Source organism: Rana temporaria, chromosome 3 (assembly GCF_905171775.1).
Source record: "Rana temporaria chromosome 3, aRanTem1.1, whole genome shotgun sequence".
In the NCBI taxonomy this organism is placed as follows: Eukaryota; Metazoa; Chordata; class Amphibia; order Anura; family Ranidae; genus Rana; species Rana temporaria.
This window is the reverse complement of record NC_053491.1, coordinates 92,942,540-92,967,386: the sequence shown is the minus strand read 5'-3', so window position 1 is coordinate 92,967,386 and position 24,847 is coordinate 92,942,540. Positions and strand designations below refer to the sequence as shown.

General features: G+C 45.9%; 1 protein-coding gene across 1 annotated transcript in view; it reads left to right on the top strand.

Annotated features, from left to right (window-relative positions):
• Positions 1-24,847, top strand: part of CSPG4 (chondroitin sulfate proteoglycan 4) — a 163,866-nt gene that overhangs the window by 112,633 nt on the left and 26,386 nt on the right. The window lies entirely within an intron of this gene.

The window sequence follows — 24,847 nt, the reverse complement described above, 5'->3', positions numbered from 1 at the left end:
CAGTGCAACGCCTCAGTGTGAAAGGGCAAGGCGTTTTTACAGCGCTTTCAATTCATTTCAATGGAAAGGGGCGTTTTTGGAGCGTTTTTTTTCAGCGTCCAAAAGCTGCTCCAAAGATGCTGCTTGCAGTGTGAAAGGGTCTATTGAGATGCATGGAGAGAGGGTCCCGCGGCCACGGTCATGGAGCTTCAGACCAGGTCGTGGGCGTGACCCACGGCTGGGCACTTAAAGGGGACGTACCCTTACGTGATTGTGCCCAGCCGTGCCATTCTGCCGACATATATCGGCGTTAGGTCGGTCCTTAAGTGGTTAAGAGGGGTGGCAGAGGGTGTGTTCTATACCTACATACTTTTGCTTATAGGTGTCCCTAATTCCCATCTCAAAAAGTTGGGAGGTATGTGGGCCATTCAACAAACAGCTTTAGAGAGAGCTGAGGCTCATGCTGGGGCAATTGGTGGCACAGCAGTGACAAGGCGTGCAGTTGTCATCTTTCCTTTTGGAGCTAATGACCCAACAGTGGCTCTTCCCCCATCATATTAAATGGGGCCCAAATCATATCTCTTGGACTAAAAGCAGAGAACATTTTCAGGATATCTAATTGTCACAGACCTGGAAAAAAGAGAGGGCCTAACTGACTAAGGAAACTGTGGAAAATAACTTTTTAAATATTAGTTGACATTTTGCTCAGTTGAATTTAAATTGTTACACAAGAGGGAAGTACCCAAAGAGGGAATTTGGATACTTTGAGAGAGTGTATGAGCGATATTATTAACTGAGCACGGGCATTCAAATATGTCTCCACTAGAACAGTTGGAAATGTGTGTTTGCAATCTTACGCCACGTACACACGGTCGTTTTTTGAAATTTTTAAAAACGTCATTTAAAATGACCGTGTGTGGGGAAAACGTTGTTTTATGTCTCCTGAAAAACCAAAAAAAAATTCGAACATGCTTCAATTTTTTATGTCGTTTTTCAAAACGTTGTTTTTTTGTGTCATAAAAAATGATCGTGTGTGGGCTAAAACGATGTTTAAAACAACGTTTTTAAACCCGCGCATGCTCAGAAGTAAGTTATGACGCGAGCTTCAATGGAACAGAGTGCCGCCGTACGTGCTGAACGTAACCGCGCTTTGCTAGAGCATTTTGAAAAAAACGATGGTGTGTAGGCAGCATTAGAAGAACAAGTAATCCCAAATTTATATAAGTATTTTCCTGAGAGCGTTAGAGAAGGGCTTTAATAGTGAAATTACAATGGAGAATATAAGTTGTGACCACAGAGTTGGGTGGTTAAAATGCCTTCAGAATGCACAGCTTTTCTTTAGGTTTCTAAAAAAAGGTTCTTGGATAAAGAATTCTAATGCCGGAAAAATAACAATTTTCTAGATTATTATTCCATATGTATTATAACGTTCTCTACTTGAACTTGGTGGAGATAATGATGTCCTTCCTCTTCACCTCGTCCAATCAGAAAACCTTGTATTCCCTAAAAAAATTACAAGGAGTGCCCCCCCCCTGTGGTCAGTGTGAAGAGATAAAGTCTTGGACTTGGAAGATCACAGCTATCTCTATAGTAGTGCCAACTATTACAGTTATTTTCAGCTTCCCCAGTGGCCTATCAAGTTTGAGATAGACCTCGTTCATATAGGCATACTTAAGAATACACCCATGTGACGACTATGTTTGCCCGCATAGGGATGCATAGATGTTCCTGTGCATCCACATACAGGCAGGGCGTTTGAAGGAATTTGGGGACCCCAAGCAACCCCCCCCCCCTGCACACAAAGCCTACGTTAGCGCTGCACTAATTTTTTACGCCCATGTTCTTACTCCTCCCCCCCTCCCTAGTCCCTATATTTTTCTATTCTCACCTCCCCTTCTTCCCTGTAGGCTGCCACTGTAGCGTGGCCGAGCTCCTCTTCCTCCTGTCAGTCCTGTGTTCTATCATTATGGGTCCCCAGTCCCCTATCAGATAGTACCCAGGCCTGGTACCGCGCGGTACAGGAGATTCAGGTTCCTGTGTTCCCGGCCGGACTGAAAGGAAGTGAGCACTTCTTGTCAGTCCGGCCGGGAACAGGAAACTGAATCTCCTGTACCACGCGCATTACCCGGCCGGACTGACAGGACTCCAGGAGGAAGGAAGAGGAGCTGGGCCACGCTACAGCCTGAAAAGGGGAAGTTGGGGGCCCCAGGCTAGCTCAGGGCCCCAAGCAATTGTTTGTTTTGCCTGTCCTGTAGCGACGGGCCTGCATACAGGCAGTGGGGGGTGCGTGTTCCTGAACGCAGATGGTACGTGTTTGGGTTCACCCATAAGGATTTAAAATTGCATCCCAATTGACATGAATGGAACTTCCTGCATGCCAGAACACCGGTGCATCACATGCAGGCAAAACACGACCCTCACACGGGTTTACACTTAAAGCGGGAGTTCACCCATTTCTAAAAATTTTTTTTTTCTTCCCCTAGATTCCTGCTCGTTCGGTCTAGGGGAATCGGCTATTTGTATTAAAATCGGTGCAGTACTTACCCGTTTTCGAGCTGCATCTTCTTCCGTCGCTTCCGGGTATGGTCTTCGGGAGCGGGCGTTCCTTCTTGATTGACATTCTTCCGAGAGGCTTCCGACGGTCGCATCCATCGCGTCACTCGTAGCCGAAAGAAGCCGAACGTCGGTGCGGCTCTATACTGCGCCTGCGCACCGACGTTCGGCTTCTTTCGGAAAATCGTGACGCGATGGATGCGACCGTCGGAAGCCTCTCGGAAACCTGTCAATCAAGAAGGAACGCCCATTCCCGAAGCCCATACCCGGAAGCGACGGAGAGGATGCGTCTCGTAAACGGGTAAGTACTGCACCTATTTTTAAATAAATAGCCGATTCCCCTAGTAATAACGAGCAGGAATCTAAGGGGGAAAAGTGCCCTCTAAGGGTGAACCCCCGCTTTAACTACGTCCATGTAAAACCAAATGTGAATGCATACTTACCTCGTGCCAAGCTGGAACAATATAAGTATGCAATACAGATAAATCTTGGCGTTCAGCTGAAGACACTTGCCTATTCTATTAAATATTATGACTGGAGATTGGTTATGATTAATAAAATGGCCTCTTTCCTCAGTGAAGATCACTTACTCCATTACATTACAGAATGATATTCCTAATATTATGAAGCTCATGCAAAGTATTCTTTACAAACTGTATATATTATAATGTTCAGCCGAGTAAAAAAATGAAAAGACAATTATTGTTTAATAATCTTTGTGTAATGAGAGATCTGTGAAATTGACAGAACATCCATGAGTAAATTAGACAGGTACTCTATGTAGTTTGGTAGAAGAATTATTGCTGTGTGGGATGGTAGTTTAGGAAATGTGCTTTTTAAATCTTTTTGATTTCATCAAATTATTTTAGTGCATGCAAGCTACTATAAAAGTGGCGACAATTATTTAACAAATGTGTTATCCATGGATTGCTTATTCCAGATTGTTCTATAAATACACATGCAGTTCCTTAAATCAAACACTGGGTGTCCCCATTGCACCTCAAGTAAAGTCTCCAACTGGCAATTCAATGTATCATTGGTGATAAATTATACTTTGTTTCGCTCTTAGCAACATCCCCATGTGATATGTACACAGCACCTCAATTGGCAGAAGCCAAACAGAAAAAAACACGTTGGAAACTCTGGTTAACCATTTACCGACTAAAGTTTTTTAAGAACATTTTTTTATTATATGTCAATTAGCTTTAAAGTGGGCCTGAGCTCAAAAAGTGGATATTTACTATGTTATAGGATTTTTTTTTTTTTTTATCAATTAGAAGTGCTTTATTGAAGGAATAAATAATACATCATACATCAAAGAGAAATAAAACAAAAAACGTTTAACATGGCATAATACGAGTACAAATAGTATGCAAGGTACAAGTACACAAAATACAAAAAACATCCAGCAACATCTCAGAGAGATAAATACAATTTACTACAATCCTATAGGACTGATCACAGCAATCACATAGTGCAGGGGTCTCCAAACTGCGGCCCTGGGGCCAGATGCGGCCCTTTGCTTACCTTAACCCGGCCCTTGGGGCACTATTCCATCCACTGACACCAACAATGGGGAATCATTATTGTTGCTTATACCAACAATGGGGCACTATTCATCCAACTGACACCATCAAAAGGGCACAATTCCTCCATTGACACCAATGACGGGGCACTAGTCCTCCCACTGACACCAAAGATATGGTATTGTTTACTCCCACAGGACACCCAGACATTTTGTATTCCCAATAGCCCTAGTCCCCCCTAAAGTCTGAAGGACAGTAAACTGGCCCTTTGATTTAGAAAGTTTGGAGACCCCTGACATAGTGGGAGAAGCTACATTACCCCACAGGGAAGTGGGGAACAGTGAAAAGGGGAATGGCATGGGGAAGGAGAGGGAAGAGTCACCAGCTAAAGAAATGGAGTCAAAGGACACCTCAACCCACTTACCATGGAGAGAAAGAGGTACTCAGCAGACTCATTCTACTGGCTGCCATGGCTTGCCATGGCTACCAAACCTTGTCAAATTTCCAAGGGCAACCATGACTGGAGTACATCAGTTTGTAAAGGGGCAGCACAGCATCAATCATGGCTTCCCAGGCCGACAAAACTGGGAGGAGTGGGGGAGGACCAGGGGAGGGCTGGCAGGGGGGGCAGGGTGGAAATCTCCCCCCGGGCTGGTGACACTATGCACAGCCACCGGCCGCCACTACCAAATGCTGTTTTTGAAGAGCAGGAATATGCCTGCTGGAGCTCTGTTAACACAGGTCACGGCCGCTGCTCACCTCCCACTGTGCAGCCGTGCCTGTGTCATCTCCGAGGTAGATGGCTGCAGAGCTGAGCTATGTCTCGTCTCACACATAGCTCAGCCTCAGCGCACACCAGCGCTGACATCCCCTTCTCTCTCTGCACAGACACGAGGAGAGATAGAGCTCATCTGCTCCTCCTCCTGAGTCTGCCCTGCCCACACTCCCCGGGCATGTGTGAGCACTGGACAGGAAGTTTGAACCCAAAAAAGCACCATGTAAGGGGGGCCTCTGTGCGGACTCTGATGTAAGGGGGGCCTCTGTGCGGACTCTGATGTAAGGGGCGCCTCTGTGCGGACTCTGATGTAAGGGGCGCCTCTGTGCGGACTCTGATGTAAGGAGCGCCTCTTTGCGGACTCTGATGTAAGGGGCGCCTCTGTGCGGACTCTGATGTAAGGGGCGCCTCTGTGCGTACTCTGATGTAAGGGGCGCCTCTGTGCGGACTCTGATGTAAGGAGCGCCTCTTTGCGGACTCTGATGTAAGGGGCGCCTCTGTGCGGACTCTGATGTAAGGGGCGCCTCTGTGCGTACTCTGATGTAAGGGGCGCCTCTGTGCGCACTCTGAGGTAAGGGGCGCCTCTGTGCGCACTCTGAGGTAAGGGGCGCCTCTGTGCGGACTCTGAGGTAAGGGGGGCCTCTGTGCGGACTCTGAGGTAAGGGGGGCCTCTGTGCGGACTCTGAGGTAAGGGGGGCCTCTGTGCGGACTCTGAGGTAAGGGGGGCCTCTGTGCGGACTCTGAGGTAAGGGGGGCCTCTGTGCGGACTCTGAGGTAAGGGGGGCCTCTGTGCGGACTCTGAGGTAAGGGGGGCCTCTGTGCGGACTCTGAGGTAAGGTGGGCCTCTGTGCGGACTCTTGTGATCATGAAAAATCTTAGACTGTTATCCTCGATCCATCACTTTTCCACGCTCTATGGGCCACTTGACTGGACTTGCCCCCCAGGCCTACGGCTGCCAGCCCTCCCCTGGGGAGGACTTACATAGAATTTTCTTTCTTGGCGTAAAATAGTAAAAAATAGATTAGTAATTTACTAGGATGGGATCTTTGAGCATCATCAGGGATCATTCCCTAGCAGGGCCAGTTCCAGAGACACAGGGACCGACAACTGAAGCCTAAGGTTAATAAGTTCAAAAATGTCAGACCAAAAGATGTGAATCCTAGGGCACTCCCAGAACATGTGAAAGTAGGTACCCAACTGGCAGCGAGGATAGTGAGGGTCTTTATCTGGGTACATTTTGTACAATCTCACCGGGGTATAATACACTCAATGTAAACATTTTGTTTGTATCAATTTATTTCTAGAGGAGATTACCAACTTGGGACATTGCTCAGTTATTTGAACATTTAGAAATGTTACTGGTGCTTTTTTAGGACATAGCCGTGAAATGTCAACAGGCGCGAAAAATGGCGGTTTCGGCACATCTTCCCCTCTTACAGAATGGCCGTCTGTCTTGTTTACATAGGCAGACCGCCGTTCTGCCTCTCCTCAGAACGATCGCGAGGTGCTGGCAAACATCGGGTCCGCTTGTGTCCAATCACAGCGGGAGCGGGTCGACTGCGGAGCGCACGCACATCCCAGACCCAGTACATGATATCACGTACAGGTACGTGATTTTGCGCAGGACGGCCGCCCTGCCGCAGATTATCTGCGTGGGGCGGTCCAGAAGTAGACTTTAGTGAGGTGCAGACCATAAACTTAAAGCAAAACACCATTATCAGAGAATATGATCCATGAATCAAACAGAACAATCTATAACGGAATACATACAGAAAAAAGTATCAAATAAAAAGAAACAAAATCTGAAGAAGCAACACAGAATCATTGATGACTTTCTGCCAAATCAGAAGATATGGTAGGAGGAGAAAATACTATATTCTTCTTATGCAAGAAAAACGAAATTTGTATTAAACTCTCAGGGTGAATTCGCACTATATGCGGCAAAAAAACATTTTACTGCACGGTAAACTGTCTGTCACCACAGAGACACAAAGGAATTTTTTTTCTATGTGTCCCATTAACACTGCAATGAAGCCTAGAGCTACGCTGCAGCATGCTGCATTTTATCGCAGTACACCGTCCCAAATATCACAGCAATGTACAGCAGCACAGCACTTCTGTACATTGCCATGAGCAGGGCCGGACTTACCATTGGCCTTGACTGGGCTCAAGCCCAGGGGCCCCACCCAATAGGGGGCCCCCTTTAAAAAAAAAAAAAAAAAAAAATTTTTTTTTTTTTTTTTTTTTTAGGGGTCCGGAGGTCCCCAGGGGCCCGGAGGCCCCCAGGGCCCCGGACGGCAACCCCCCTTTTTTTTATTTATTTTTTGTAAAAAAATGTTTTTTTTATATATTTTTTATTTTTATATATATATAATATATATATATGTGTATATATATATATATATATTTTATTATTATTATTATTAAAGGGCCCAGGGGTCTCCAGGGCCCCGGACGGCAACCCCCCTTTTTTTTATTTATTTTTTGTAAAAAAATGTTTTTTTTATATATTTTTTATTTTTATATATATATATAATATATATATATATGTGTATATATATATATATATATATATATATATATATATTTTATTATTATTATTAAAGGGCCCAGGGGTCTCCAGGGCCCCCGGATGGCAACCCACCTTTTTTATTTTTTTATAAAAAAAATTACATTTTTTTTTATATATATATATATATTTTTTTTTATTAAAGGGCTCAGAGGTCCCCAGGGCCCCATGTGGCAACCCCCCCTTTTTTATTTTTTTTATAAATGTTTATTTTTTTATTTTTGTTTATTTTTTTATTTTTTATTAAAAGGCCCAGAGGTTCCCAGGGGCCCAGAGGTCCCCAGGGCCCCCGGGTTTGGCAACCTCCCTTTTTTTATGTATTTTTTATAAATGTTTTTTTTTTTTATTATTAAAGGGCCCAGAGGTTTATTTATTCTTTTTATTAAAAGGCCCAGAGGTCCCCAGGGCCCCGGATGGCTACATATATTTATATATATTTGTTTTCTTCTTTATTTCTTCTTTTTTTTGTAAAGGCCCCCCCCGCTTCTCAATTTGCGGCAGCCCCCACGCTTCTCAATTTCAGGCGGCAGCACCCCCACCCCCCCTAGGTTCTCTGCTTCAGGGGGCCCATGCCTTAAGCTGTGCAAGGGGCCCCAAAATTCCTGATGGCGGCCCTGCGCATACCTCCCAACACCCACGGATTCTGTGGGACTTTCCCGCACAGACAGCTTCTTCCCGCAGTCCCGCAAAAGGGTTAATTTTCCCGCACTGCAAGAGGAGGCAGCACGGAAGCAGGAGGAACCGGAGTGGTGTGTGGAGGACTGTGGCTGCTGAAGGGAAGAAAGCCGGCAGTCGGGCTAATGACAGTCTGTGGCCCCGGCTGTTGGCACAGGTGAGAGGCACTCCCCCCTCAACAACTGCAAAATCCCCCCCCCCGCTCAACAACTTTAATGCGCTCCCCCCCGCTCAACAACTTCAATTCGCCCCCCCCCCCCGCTCAACAACTTCGATCCCCCCCAATTCTCGGCTCCAGGGGGCCCCTTCAACACTCAAGCCCAGGGGCCCCCACCACCCTAAGTCCTGCCCTGGCCATGAGTGAAGTGTAGGTTTGGAACACTTCAAATAAAGTTTGTACAAAAAAAAGGGAGCTGTGTGATGCGCTGAATCGTGCACCACACTGCCCCCTACCACAGCCGACAACGCACAGCAGCCAACACAGTGAATTCCTCCGGCAGGTCTCCCTTGCAGTGTAAATTTAGCTTCAGTGCTTTTAGCTTAAAGTGGAGTTTCAACATTTTTTTTTTAAAGTCAGCAGCTACAAATACTGCAGCTGCTGACTTTTAAGAATCAGACCCTTACCTGTCCCAGGGTCCAGCGATGTGGGGGAACGAAGCCCCGCTTCTCTCCCCCTCCTCTCCGCGGTGCCGGCATTGTCACTGTGGGTGCCCAGCCGGGCACGCACTGCACGTGTGCGAGCCGCGCTGCACGCTGTGAATGGCCAGTAATCTTCTGGGACCGACATGTCCCAGATGATTGCTGAGAGGGAGGGAAGAGAGGTGAACTTCTTTCCGGCATCACGGTGCCCCGGGAGGAAGTGGGAGCCTACACCCTCTAAAAAATTTGGCATGTTAGGGGTCACCAACCCTTAAAGCGGAAGTTCCATTAAGCACAATTAAAAACCCCACTAAACTTTTTGTAAAATTTTTACCCCAGCACTTTCAATTTACAGCTTTCAATGCTATTGGCTGCTGCTCTCTCTGTGCTGTGTCCCTGAACAGGGCTGATCTTAGGGTCACATGCGCCTGGGTGCCGAAATATTTCTGGCGCCCCCACATGGGCGTCATCATTTTACTAATTCCTCCCCTTTACAAATGTTTCTATGGCAATGACCACAGAGATGCTCCCACACAAAGTCTTCATTACCCTGGGATCCTTACATGATCTCTTAACAATAAACAAAATACAGGAAGAGAAGCAGAGTACTTTATTGGGACCTGGAGAGGGGCCTCTCTGATGGACACAGAGAGGGCTTCTGTTAGAGAGTCTGTTAGATGTTCGGCGGCCCCACCTCTGCAGGCGCCTGGGTGCAATGCACCCTGTGCACCCTGCCTAGGGTCGGCCCTGTCCCTGAACTTCCTGTCTTTACAGGAAAATGCTAACAGTGCATAGTACAGTCTTGGGCGAGTCTGTTAGTTTAGAGAAGGAAGGAAGGGGGTGAGGGAGGAGCACATGAGTACCTTGCCATCTTAGGTTATGGGGCTGTGTGTTTCTATTGACACACAAAGTGTAAAGAGACACAACACTAGTCCCTGCATGCTTATAATGCTGCAAAAGAAAGGAGCCACCCTGAAACAGGAAACCTGGGGCAACATTCATGGTGCCAGATTAAATAGGAACCTAGGCAAGAATTAAAATATGTAAAAAAAAAGCTGCATATTCAGCTGCTGAATGGGCTTACAATATAATATCACTTTGAGAACAGGAAAGGAATACGAAAAGATGTTTCCAGACATGTGTTAGCAACATGACAGCAAATCATACAGTAGGTGTCTTGACTGTGAACATCCCCTATGTCTATGACATTTTTATTGCAGGATCTGGTGGCATTGAAATATTTCTCAATTTCAGGCATGCTGCCACATTTACAAGATGCTGGTATTTTCATAAGCAGTTGGCAGACCCTCAAAAATGACAGCATTTATGTGTATTGTATTCTTTTATTTATTTTACTTGACAGTTTGCATTGGAGAATGAGAGTCTGATTTACAGAGATGATGTGTGAAGTTGTTTGCTGAAAACAAGCAATACATTATTCTATGTTAATGCAGCCTGAAAGGTACAATATATACATAAAGGAAAACATTTGGCAGTGTGCTAAGACAGAAAACTTGCTGCCCATCAACAGCAGCAATGCAACTGTAAAAAGATCATTTAAAAAAAAATTGGCAAAAAAAAAAAATCGGTTATTTGTGCGTTGTGGGAACACACACAAAATCATGCGAGTTTCTGCAATGAATGAAAAAAATGCATCTTTTTTGCAGGCACATGACGGGGTCATTAATTCTTAATGGCACCCCAAAGCGCCTTGCTATCATGCACAAACATGAGTGTATTAGGGTGACCACATTTCCAAACTGCCATTCAGGGACAACCCCCCTTCCCAAAAATCAGCTTGTGCTGTAACGAATCACAGCACAACCCGGCGGGTGCGCGCTCTACCCAGAAGCACTGAGCACGCCCCAAAAAAGGTCGCCACGTCGCCACTTTACTCACTGTCGGTACTTGTCCTGGACGGCCGAGACTCGTTTTACCTTGTTCCAACGCTGGCTCTACAGTAAGGTGACCAGATTTTTAAAATGAAATCCGGGGACATATTATTTTTTTTTACTAGTAATGGCGGCAATTGGCAACTCTCTGCCCGTCGCCGCCACTGCCCGCCTCACAAGTCTTACTCTACGGGCCCCGGCTACTACTGGGTGGGGAGCGGAGTAAGATCACTCCACCAGGGACGGCAAGGAGGAAGTGTCCTCAATACGGGGACTGTCCCTGGAAACCGGAGGGTCACCCTACTCTACACTGCCCTGCAGTGATTAGACACAAGGGATTTATGATTTATTCCTATAAAAAGCAGAGGGTGGGGATTGTGCCTCTCCAGACATTCCCAGCCAGGGCAAGTACTGTAAGTAAAGCAGCAATGTGGCAGCCTTTTTTGGGGGCATCAGATTGTCCAGGGCGTGGGGGAGGTGGCCGGCCCTATGATGGGACCGGGTGGTACCATGGGTACCAGGCGGCACCTTAAAGGGGTTGTAAAGACAAAAATATTTTCCTCCTAAATTAAAGTCTGACAGTAGCTGATAAAGTAAAAAGTAATGTATTGCATTATAACTAGTTTGATACCTGTTGAATTCGAGCTGTTTTATTCACCTCCGTCACTCCTGAATGACTTCCTGGTTTGCGGTGCGCATTCATTCTTGCTACATCACGGCCTAATAAGAACTACAGTTCCCTTGAGGCTTGGCCTCCATGCCTGTGAGGGATAAGAGAGCATCTTCACGCAGGGCTGTAGTCATAGGGAGGGGGTGAGCACATTCTGCTTTCCACCATGCAAAACGGCTCAGATGCTGGTGGAAAGCAAGAAGAGGAAAGACAGGAAATGGCATTTTCAAACCTGGATTACTATATTTTGGAGATCAAAAGGAAAAACGAGGTAAGTGATATTTAAGTGCTCTAGCTTACAGCAATCAATTGATCTAATAAAAAATGAACCTTTAGTGTTCCTTTAAGGGCGGCGGCATACTGACGCCCGCCAGCCCGTTCTGCCCGCTCTGCTGCCTGTGAGGAGCGCGGCGCCGGGCTGCCTGCGAGGACACTCACAGGGGGGTGGGGGAAGCAGTCAGCGAGTGAGCGGCTCCGCTGCCTGTGAGGAGCCCGGCGCTGCTGCTCGCTGTTAGTGGTGACAGGAGCGGGAGGAGAGGACACCGAGAGCGGGGGGAAGCAGTCAGCGTGTGAGCGGCGCCGCTGCCTGTGAGGAGCCCGGCGCCGCTGCTCGCTGTTGGTGATGACAGGAATGGGCAGAGAGGACACTGAGAGGGGGGGAGCAGTCAGCGAGTGAGCGGCGCCACTGCCTGTGAGGAGCCTGGCGCCGCTGCTCACTGTTAGTGGTAACAGGAGCGGGCGGAGAGGACACTGGGGGGGGGGTGTCAATCAGCGAGTGAGCGGCAGGGGAGCAGAGAGATGATGTCATCTCTCACTGCCCGCCCTGCATCACGACAGTTCTGCCCTCACTTTGCACTGCAGCTGCAGGCAGCAGGGAGATTATAACATCTCTCTGCTGCCTGCCTTTATTCTGGGATACAGCAAGTGACAAAATCTGTTGCAAATCCACAACGTGTGGCAAGTGATGTGGCACGTGACCATCCGCAACGTTTGGCAGGTGGCAATCCGCAGCGTGTGGCAGGTGGCAATCCGCAGCGTGTGGCAGGTGGCAATCCGCAACGCGTGACAGGTGGCAATCCGCAACGTGTGGCAGGTGGCAATCCGCAACGTGTGGCAGGTGACGTTGTGGAAAGTGGCAATCCACAGCGTGTGGCAAGTGGCAATCCGCAACGTGTGGCAGGTGACGTTGTGGCAAGTGGCAATCCGCAGCGTGTGGCAAGTGACAATCCCCAACGTGTGGCATGTGATATGGTAAATGACAACCCGCAACATGTGGCAGGTGACGTAAGTTACCATCCGCAACATGTGGCAAGTGACAATCCGCAACATGTGACAATCCGCAATGTGTGGCAGGTGGCAATCCGCAGCGTGTGGCAGGTGGCAATCCGCAACGTGTGGCAGGTGGCAATCTGCAACGTGTGGCAGGTGGCAATCCGCAACGTGTGGCAGGTGGCAATCCGCAACGTGTGGCAGGTGACAACCCGCATCTGGTGGTGGAGTCTGAAGCAAAACTGTAAGTACAAACACACATCACAAGATGTATGAGACATGAGAGCCTGAGAGGGACTTTCCTTGCCCAGCCCTGATTAACCACAGAAGGATTTGCCCACTTAATGACAGGGCCATTTTTTGCGATACGGCACTGTGTTGCTTAAACTGACTATTGCGCGGTCGTGGGACATTGTACCCAAATAAAATTGATGTCCTTTTTTCCCACAAATAGAGCTTTATTTTGGTAATATTTGATCACCTCTGCGATTTTTATTTTTTGTGCTATAAACAACAACAAAAAAGACAATTTATAAATATGCTCAAAATTTTGAAAAATATAAATTTTTCTTCAGTTTAGGCCAATAGGTATATTTCTACATATTTTTGGTACCAAAAAAAACACAATTAGCATACATTAATTAGTTTGCGCAAAAGACATTGTGGCCGCCGGCAATTCACAGGTCCCTTTATACTCCTGGATACATGGATAGAGCACTGACAGGTCCTTTTATACGCCTATATGCATGTATAGAGCCATGACAGGTTCTCTTTATACATCTATAGAGCCATGACAGGTCCTGGTTATACTCCTTTATACATGTATAGAGCCATGTCAAGTAATCTTTATAGTCCTATATACATTTATAGAGCCATGACGGGTCCACTTGATATTCCTTTACATGTATAGAGCCATGACGGGTCCTCTTTATACATGTATAGAGCCATGACAGGTCCTCTTTATACATGTATAGAGCCATGACAGGTCCTCTTTATACATGTATGGAGCCATGAGAGGTCCTCTTTATACTTCTTTATACATGTATAGAACCATGACAAGTCCTCTTTATACATGTATAGAGCCATGATAGGTCCTCTTTATACTCCTATACAGGTATAGAGCCATGACGGGTCCCCTTTAGTTATCATATAAAATAATGAATGTGGGGGCCTTTTGGTTGGCGTGATTTTTTTTTTGGGGGGGGGGGCAGCATTTAATTCTTGGTCCCAGGCAGCACAATGTCTTGGGCCGGCACTGGCTGTGTCAGTTTCATTTCCGGGACACTGTATTGTCCTGGAATGAAGGTGCCCGGGACCCGGGACAGACCTGCAAAATGCAGGACTGTCCCAGGCAATTCGGGACATGTGGTTAGCCTAGCGTGTATAATAGATGTAAATAGAGCCTAAGGCCCCATACACACTATTAGATTTTCTGCAGATTTTTGTCTTCAGATTTACCAAAACCATGTAGTGCAAGGGCCTGCCTGATTGCATACAAATTTAAACTCTTGTAATTTGATCTCCTATTATATGGTTTTGGTAAATCTAAAGACAAAAATCTGCACAAAATCTAATAGTGTGTATGGGGTCTAATGCTGGCCATACATATATACGAACAATCGGTTGAATAAAAATAGCGCCTGTAAAGCACCTCTCCTCTCACTCCAGTGTGAAAGCCCGAGCGGTTCGCTGGCGGGATGCTGAAAAACACCCTGCAAGCCATATATTTGCAGCGCTATAGGAGCGGTGTATACATTGCTCCTAAAGCACCCCTGCCCATTGAAATCAATGGTCAGTGCCGCCGAACCGCCGGCAAAGCGGCGCTTTGCAGGTGATTTGAACCCTTTTTCAGCCACTAGCAGGGGTTGAAAGTGCCTCGCTAGCGGCCAAAAAGAGCTACATAAAAGATGGTAAAGCGCCACTGCTCAGTATGAAAGCAGCCTTATTGGAAATAAAAAAGAAAATTGTTCTTCATATTAATACGCACATTTTTCTTCTGGTTGACTGATTGAAGTACTCTGTAAGGTCAATGCTTAATGTCAGTGCGGCCGGATATCAGTTGAATTCAGTACAATAGGGTGTTATGCCACGTACGCACGATCGGAAATTCCGACAAGAAAAACGTGGATTTTTTTCTGACTGAATTTTGGCTCAAACTTGTGTTGCATACACACAAATGTTGTCTGAAATTCTGGCCGTCAAGAACACGGTGATATACAACACTACAACGAGCCATAGCAAGGCCCATTCTGAGTGGAACCTGTCCTGTTAAGCTGCTGTATGGTCTTGGCCACTGTGCTGCAGCTCAGTTTCAGGGTCTTGGCAATCTTCTTATAGTCTAGGCCATCGTTATGTAGAACAAAAATTCTTTTTTTTAGCTCCTCAGAGAGTTCTTTGCCATGAGGTGCCATGTTGAACTTTCAGTGACCTGTATGAGAGAGTGAGGCCTCGTACACACGACTGTTTTCCTCGACAAAATCCATCAAGAAACTTGGTGGCAGAGCTTTTTTGCCGAGGAAAACGGTTGTGTGTATGTTTTTCGTCGAGAAAACTGTCGTGGTTCTTGACGAGAAAAAAAGAGAACAAGTTGGCCTCGTACACACAACCGAGAAACTCGTCGTAAAAGAAACATCGTTTTCCACAACGAGTTCCTTGTCAGGCTTGTCTAGAATCTTGTCTAGCTTTCTTTGCGTACACACTGTTAAGACAAAATCTCGTCGTTCTCGCGACGGCACTATAAAGGGGAGGTTCGATTCCACTGGCGCCACCCTTGGGGCTGCTTTTGCTAATCTCATGTTTCTATGTGTTAGTAAAAGTTTGGTGAGAGACGATTTGCGCTTTTCAGTCTGTTACAGCGTGACGAATGTGCTATCTCCATTACAAACGCTACTTTTACTGAAGGTGCGCTCCCGTTTCATACTTTATTCTGAGCATGCGCAGGTTTCTAACCATACACACGAACGTGTTTCTCGTCGTAAACCATTGAGACTCCCGGCGATAAAAAAGAGATCTTGTTCTCTTTTTTTCTCGTCGAGAACCACAACAGTTTTCTCAACGAAAAACATACACAGGACCGTTTTCCTCTGCAAAAAAGCTCTGCCACCAAGTTTCTTGATGGACGAGGAAAACGGTCGTGTGTACGAGGCCATTCTCTTTTTTTCTTGTCGGGAGTTTCAATTTCCTCGTCGTGTTTCTCGTCGGGCTGGTTTACAACGAGAAACACATTCGTGTGTATGCTTAGAAACCCGCGCATGCTCAGAATAAAGTATGAGACGGGAGCGCACCTTCGGTAAAAGTAGCGTTCGTAATGGAGATAGCACATTTGTCACGCTGTAACAGACTGAAAAGCGCGAATCGTCTCTCACCAAACTTTTACTTACACGCAGTAACATGAGATTAGCAAAAGCAGCCCCAAGGGTTGTGCCAGTGGAATCGAACTTCCCCTTTATAGTGCCGTCATACGTGTTGTACACGATTTTGTCTTGACAGTGTGTACGAAAAAAAAGCTTGACAAGATTCTCGACAAGCCTGACAAGGAACTCGTCGAGGAAAACGATGTTTCATTTACGACGAGTTTCTCGGTCGTGTGTGCCTGAGAGCGATAACACCAAATTTAACACACCTGCTCCCCATTCACACCTCAGACCTTATAACACTAATGAGTCACAGGACACAGGGGAGATAAAATGGATAATTGGGCCCAATTTGGAAATTTTCACTTAGGGTGTACTCATTTTTGTTGCCATCGGTTTAGACATTAATGGCTGTGTGTTGAGTTATTTTGAGGGGACAGCAAAGTTATACAAGCTGTACAATCACTACTTTACATTGTAGCAAAGTGTAATTTCTTCAGTGTTGTCACATGAAAAAATAGAATAAAAATATTTACAAAAATGTGAGGGGTGTACTCACTTTGGGAGATACTGTGGGCCAGATTCACGAACGAGTTACGCTGGCGTATCTATTGATACGCCGTGTAATTTAAAGGTTGCGCCGTCGTATCTATGCGCGGTATTCTGGGAACAAGATACGCCTGAAATATGACTTCAGCCGACCGATGTAAGTCTTAGTACGCCGTCGTATCTAGGGTGCATATTTACACTGGCCGCTAGGGGCGCTTCCATAGATTTACGCGTCGAATATGTAAATGAGCTAGATACGCCGATTCACGAACGTACTTGCGCCCGCTACGCCGTTTACGCAAGGCTTACGTCCGGCGTAACGTTACCCCTGGTATATGAGGCGCAGGTAATGCAAAGTATGGATGTCGGAACAAGCGTAGATTTTTACGTTGTTTACGTAAGTTGTACGTGAATGGGGCTGTGCGTAGGTAACCTACGCACAGCCCCATTCACGTACAACTTACGTAAACGACGTTCACGTCACAGGCATTGAGCCAGCGTAACTTAGGGAGAAAATTTGACGTGATACTGAGCATGCTCGCGCATGCGCCGTTCGTTAGGCGCGTCATTCACGTGGGGTCACGATTCATTTCCATACAACACGCCCCCTACCAGCCTACTTTGAATTAGGCGGGCTTACGCCGGCCAATTAACGCTTACGGAGCAAGAGCTTTGTGAATACTGCACTTGCCTGTCTAAGTTGCGGCGGCGTAGCGTAAATAGGATACGCTACGCCCGCACAGACATACGCGAAGGTACGTGAATCTGGCCATGTAGGTTTTAAGAAAATCTCTAAGAAGTTTGCTGAAATCTTTGTAAATGCTGGAGGAAAGTTTCACATTGCTTTTGTATTAGCTGACGTCTGTATGAACAAGGGAATGTACAATCTGATTGTAACGTGTGTGGCCAGATGAGGAAATTGTTCATGCCGTTCAGAGAAGGATGTACAGTTTATTCTTACAATGATCTAAATGCTGTTTCCCATGCTGAATTTTGGTCAGATGTATTAATGCAAGCCACACGTCTCTGCAGCTCTGCGTTGCATTATTAGCGTCGTGAGTACATTCTTACTAAAAACAAAATGGTCTCGGTGTACACCGTAAACATGACATGATATGTGAATACAGGAAATAATAAAGAGATATAATTAGAAAAACGAAGAGCTGATGTCATTATCCTCATCTCCACTAGAGGTCCCCCTTTACACTCTATGTAGATTGTTTGCTTCCCCTACAATGACAGGGAAGAGAGGAAGAAAATCAACTCTGCTACAGGGGAGAGTTCACAGTCCTCAGAGTCCACACAACACATATTTATATCAGGCTCACTTTTACTTTCAGTTGTCATACCTGTCAGTTAGTGATACAAAATCACCTGCCAAAGATTTAGAAACAGGTCTGTTTATGAAGACAGACACACATAAGGAGGCAGACTTACAGCATGGGTGCTCAACCTGTGGTCCTCCAGCTGTTGTGGAACTACAAGTCCCATCATGCCTCTGCCTTTGGGAGCCATGCTTGTTTAAATGACAGCCTTTCAATGTCTCATGGGACTTGTAGGACCACCACAGGTTGAGCACCCATGACTTGCAGGAACCTAAACATATGCAGGGCGGATCCTAGGCAGGGTGCACAGGGTGCATTGCACCCAGGCGCCTGCAGAGGTGGGGGCGCCAAACATCTAACAGACTCTCTAACAGAAGCCCTCTCTGTGTACATCACAGAGGCCCCTCTCCAGGTCCCAATAAAGTACTCTGCTTCTCTTCCTGTATTTTGTTTATTGTTAAGAGATCATGTAAGGATCCCAGGGTAATGAAGACTTTGTGTGGGAGCATCTCTGTGGTTGAGTCATTGTCATAGAAACATATGTAAAGGGGAGGAGTTAGTAAAATGATGACGCCCATGTGGGGGCGCCAGAAAAATTTCTGCACCCAGGCGCCTGTGACCCTAGGATCGGCCCTGAACATATGTGGCCAGATTCACGTAGAGGTGCGAATCTTTATGCCGGCGTAGCGCAACCCATTTGCACTACGCCGACGTAACATAGTGAGGCAAGTACTGTATTCACAAAGCACTTGCCTCCTAAGTTACGGCAGCGTAGCGCAAATGGCCCAGCTTAACCCCGCCTAATTCAAAATAGGCAGGTAGGGGGCGTGTTGTATGGTAATGAATCGTGACCCCATGTAAAAGAAGCGCCGATCGTACGGCGCATGCACGTGCATGCTCAAAATCACGTCGCAAATACTCATTGCTTTCGACGTGTACGCAAACGATGTAAAATACGACGGCTGTTCCGACGTCCATACCTTGCATGGGCTGCGCCATCTTTTTGATGGTTTATCTTTACGCCGGAAAAACGCCTTACGTAAACAGCGTATTGGGCGCAAGTACGTTCGCGGAATAGGCGTATCTTGCTCATTTACATATTCTAGGCGTAAATCAAGGTACACGCCCCTAGCGGCCAGCGTAAATATGCAGCTAAGATACGACGGCATAGGAGACTTACGCCGGTCGTATCTTAGCAACAGAGAAGCGTATCTCAGTTTGAGAATATGCTTTCGGACTTACGACGGCGTATCTACTGATACGCCGTCGTAAGTCTTTAAGAATCCGGCTAATGAGCACTAAAAATTATTTCTGACATGCAGCATGCACATTTTATACATGCAATGAGAGGAGGAAAGGTAAAGCGCATCAATTGGTCAGTTGTGTAGAACTACAAAGTAGAATGAACATCCTGCACAGGTAATAAAGGCTGTCTATACATACACTATATTACCAAAAGTATTGGGACACCTGCCTTTACACGCACATGAACTTTAATGGCATCCCAATCTTAGTCCGTAGGGCTCAGTATTGAGTTGGCCACCCTTTGCAGGTATAAAAGCTTCAACTCTTCTGGAAAGGTTGTCCACAAGGTTTAGGAGTGTCTATGGGAATGTTTGATCATTCTTCCAGAACCCCATTTGTGACGTCAGGCACTGATGTGGATATGTCCTGGCTCTTATGCCGCATACACGCGATCGGTCCATCCGATGAGAACGGACCGATGGACCGTTTTCATCGGTTAACCGATGAAGCTGACTGATGGTCCGTCGCGCCTACACACCATCGGTTAAAAAAACGATTGTGTCAGAACGCGGTGAGGTAAAACACGTGCTGAAAAAAAAGAAGTTCAATGCTTCCAAGCATGCGTCGACTTGATTCTGAGCATGCGTGGATTTTTAACCGATGGTTGTGCCTACTAACGATCAATGGATTCCTAACCGATGTGAAAAAAAACGGTTACATTTAAAAGAAGTTGGCTTTTTTTTAACCGATGGCGCCCACACATGATCGGTTTGGACCGATGAAAATGGTCCATCAGACCATTCTCATCGGATGGACCGATCGTGTGTATGCCGCATTAGACTCCGCTTTAATTCATCCCAAAGGTGTTTTATCAGGTTGGAGGTCAGCACTCTGTGCAGGCCAATAAAGTTCCTCCACCCCAAACTCACTCATCCATGTCTTTATGGACTTTGCTTTGTACACTGGTGCACAGTCATGTTGGAACAGGAAGGAGCCCTCCCCAAACTGTTCCCACAAAGTTGGGAGCATGAAATTGTTCAAAATGTCTTGGTATGCTGACACCTTAAGAGTTCCCTTCACTGGAACTAAGAGGTCAGCCCAACCCCTAAAAAACAACCCCTCACTATAATCCCCCCCTCCACCAAATGATTTCATAGCTCCCAACTGTCCCTGATTTCAAGGGATTGTCCCTGATTTTGAGCAATGTCCCTCTCTTTCCTCCTCATTTGTCCCTCATTTTGGTCTGATCTATAGAGTTGTAAATAAAATGCACTTTTTATCTATCAAAAAGTGTTTTCCAGCGCTAAACCTTTCACCTGATTTAAAAATTGCTGCATTTGTAAATTCCAAAAGCCAATATAAAGGAACAGTAGTAGTAAAAAAGCACTTGTGGGTTTAACCAAACTTTTTTTTGCAAAATTCTCCTTTAACCACTTCAGGCCCGGGCCAATTCTGACACTTCGTTTATACATGTAAAGATCATCTTTTTTTGCTATTTTTTGCTAGAAAATTACATAGAACCCCCAAACACTATATATATATTTTTTTAGCAGAGACCCTTCGAGAATACAATGGCGGTCATTGCAACTTTTTATCTCGCACAGTATTTGCGCAGCAATTTTTCAAACGGGTTTAAAAAAAAAACGGTTTCATGCTTTAAAAAAAAAAAAAAAAAAACAGTAAAGTTAGCCCAATTTTTTTGTATAATGTGAAAGATGAAGTTACCCCGAGTAAATAGATACCTTACATGTCACGCTTCAAAATTGCACACGCTCGTGGAATGGTGCCAAACTTCGGTACTTAAATATCTCCATAGGCGACGCTTTAAATCTATTTACTGGTTACATGTTCTGAGTTACAGAGGAGATCTAGGGCTAGAATTACTGCTCTCGCTCTAACGTTCGCGGCGACACCTCACATGTGTGGTTTGAACATCATTTTCATATGTGGGCGGGTCTTACGTATGTGTTTGCTTCTGCGTGCGAGCACACGGGGACAGGGGCACTTTTAAAAAAAAATGTATTATTATTGTTAATTTTACTTATTTTTTTTACATTTTGACACTTTTAAAAATATTTTTTTTTGATCACTTTTATTCCTATTACAAGGAATGTAAACATCCCTTGTAATAGGAATATGCATGACAGGTCCTCTTTACAGTGAGATATGGGCTCAATAAGACCTCACATCTCACCTCTAGGCTGGGAAGGCTAAAAAAAACAAAATAAAACGATCACCGCTTCACAAACGAAGCTAAGCACTCTGTGTGGCAAGACTGGGCACAGATGATATAAAATCTTATACGATACATTGTGACATAAAAAAAAAATGTGGGTTTACATCCACTTTAAAGATGTTTAAAAGGCAATTTATTCGATTGCATTCACTGCATTAAGGTAGAAAATGTCCCAGCATTTGTATTGCTATCTCGCCTCCCTTTATACTTACCCGAGTTTCATCTTTATCCAGCGCTGTGCCCGGCTATACCAACACTGGTCTGTGTTACTCTCCTCACAGGACAAAGAGGCAGAACGGGGTGCCATTGGCTACTGCTACTGTCAATCAAATCTTGTGAGGGGGAGCAGGGGGCAGGGCTTAGACACAATGTCTGTGTCTATGGACACACACAGCAGAGCTCAGGAGCATGCCTGGCCTGCACGGTGTGCCACCATACAAAGCAGCTTCCCATGTTGGCACACGCAGAAGAGGTGGAGCCGAGAGTGCTGGCGGGGGGCCTCAACAAAAAAAAGGTACTATTGCAGAGAGAAGGTACTGTAAGTATAATATGTCTATTATTTTGGTGAAAAAAGAACTCATTTATAACTGCTTTAAGCTGCAATGGGATTGGATAGGGGGGGCTTTTAGAAATTTGCCACAGGGATTTGTGATAACGCCAGCAAAGTGTTGCAAATACTTTATTGAATGACCCCCAATAGTTCTGATTACTGACAGAAAACATCAGCGCTGACATAATTCCCAGACGTATTCCACCCTGGTGAACTGTTTCCCAATCTTGTAGTTTTCCATTGCTGAGAAATATTCTTATTACGAAATACATTGGCCAAAAACTTCTGTCTGCACGAGAACAAGAAAGTTATCCGGTTTACATTTTAGAATTGTTAACGGTTTTTCGCCAGATTATGTTTGATGACTATGCCGAAAGTACATGTGTGAGCAGTTTGCTGAAATACAAGTAAAATTTACTTTTGTGGGGGGTTTTTTCAGTTTCAATAATTTTTATTAAGGTTTTCACAAAAGAGAATACAAACTTGTGTACAGTGGAACCTCAGATTGCGAATAACGCGGTTAATGAGTGTTTCTCAATACAAGTAATTTTTTTTTTTTAATCCTGACCCGGTTTGCGAGTGTTGTCTCGCAAAACAAGCAGGATTCAAGCCTCTGCAATGTGCAGTACCGCATTTGGCCAGAGGTGCGGGGGGCGCCAGAATCTGGTCAAAGCCATTCGGAAATACTTTCCGAGTCTTTCCAAGTCTTTCCAATGGTTTCCGAATGCAGCCGAACGGTCTCCGAGTATTTTCTGAGTCTCTCCGGCGCCCCCCACCTCTGGCCACATGCATGCATGCCAAGGATGTCCATGTGAAAAATAAATATTTGTTTCCATTGACTTGGATTACAAGCATTCTCCTGGAATGGATTATGCTCGTAATCCAAGGTTCCACTGTACAAAGAACATTAGAACAGTAAAAAATATAAACAGAATAAAATATATATAATAAATCGGTATCCAAACATTTTGTAAACATGGAGAGACACCTAAAGTGTGCGTTCTTCTAAGTTTAGATCTTTACTGTCTATAGATTATACTAGCCTTGTCTGTATGGGGTATTCCCAATTCTTGTTTAGAACTTCAAATGTGACCTAAATAATATGCATCTCAAGTTCCATATCCAATTAAAGATATAGGGGCAGATTCTCAAAGAGTTACGCCGGCGTATCAGTAGATACGCCGACGTAACTCCGAATCTAAGCCTGTCGTATGTCTGAATGTATTCTCAAACTGAGATACACCTAAACATGCCTAAGATACGACGGCCTACGCCGTCGTATCTTAGGGTGCAATATTTACGCTGGGCGCTAGGTGGCTCGTCCATTGAGGTCGGCGTAGAATATGCTAATGAGTAGTTATGCCGATTCACGAACGTACGCTTGCCCGTCGCAGTGAAGATACGCCGTTTCCGTAAGAGATACGCGGCGTAAAGATAAACATGCCCCCTAGGTGGCGTATCCTATGTTAAGTATGGCCGTCGTTCCCGCGTCGAAATTTTGAAATTTTACGTTGTTTGCGTAACTCGTCCGTGAATAGGGCTGGACGCCATTTACGTTCACATCAAAACCAATGACGTCCTTGCTACGTCATTTAGCGCAATGCACGTCGGGAAATTTTAGGGACGGCGCATGCGCATTAGGTTCGGCGCATGCCCAAAGACATGCTGGTAAGTAAATTGGATCTTGTCCAAATTGGCCCAGTATATATATGTATATCTGTGTGTACGACTGTGTGTCCCAAGCGTGTCACGATCCTACGGGGTAAAATGACCGCACCAGCCAAGCAGACACTGGCTGGAAAAAGCGCCCAGAGGCGATTCAGTTCGCATGCGTTGCGCTATACAAGTCATTCATTCATTCATTCATTCATTCAACGTGCCTAATTTAAATGCACTACGCCCCCTAGGCAGATCATTTGAATTACGCGGGCTTGTGCCGGGGGATTTACGTTACGCCGCCGCAACTTTACAGGCAAGTGCTTTGTGAATCAAGCACTTGCCCATAAAACTTGCGGTAGCATAACGTAAATGAGATACGTTATGCCGCCGCAGATGTACGAGAATCTGGCCCATAGCCTCTACTTATTGCAATTTAAAATGAACAGTCCACTCGTGACTCTTTGTAGGTGGCAGATGCATTTATCAGGGTTTGACAAATTTGCTTGGAATCTAGGAGCCAGCTAAAAAAGTTAGGAGCCAGAAAATGCGCCCGTTTCGTTGAGCTCGCACGCAGAATCGAACGCATACGTGAGTAGCAGAAGTAGCAGAAGCACTGACCGCAGTCATGCGAGAGCTTGCATGGTGGTGAGCAGGGATGGTGCAAGGATTTTTGACACCCTAGGTGAAACCTCATTTTGCCGCCCCCCGTTGGCTTCGCCCCTGACTTCACCCCCTTTGCCCTGCCCATGTGACAGGAGGCGGCACAATACAGGAAGCATTGGCTCTGCTTCCTCTAGTGCTAGCTCCAGTGCTGCACTGCGTCTCTAATAACATTACCGTTCGGATGGAGCAGCTGCCTGAGACTGAGTTAGTTACATGCTGCAGCCTGCAGAGCATGCAGACACGGAGGGAAACCAGTGGCCGGGCGCCCCTAGGCAGCAGTGAGCCTTAGGCGGCTGCATAGTTTGCCTTGTGGTAGCACCGGCCCTGGTGGTGAGTAATTGCGGGCACGCTCCCGTGATACAGTGAGCGGCCATAGCCGCTCACTGTATCACTCGGCCCCGCCCCTCGGCGCGCCGCGTCACTGGATGTGATTGACAGCAGCGCCAGCCAATGGCTGCGCTGCTCTCCATCCATCCGCTCTAGCCAATCAGCAGCCAGGCTGAGCGGCGAAGAAGATCTCGGGACCGCGCGGGACTTTCGACGGGTCAGGTAAGTAAAACGGGGGCTCTGGGGGGGCCGGCAACATTAGACGTTTTTTCACCTTAATGCATAAATTGCATTAAGGTGGAAAAAAATGTAATTTACAACTCCTTTAAGGTTTTTTTCCTTTAATCATGTGCAGAGACTTAACCACGTGTAAAGCTCTTATTACTTTGTTTA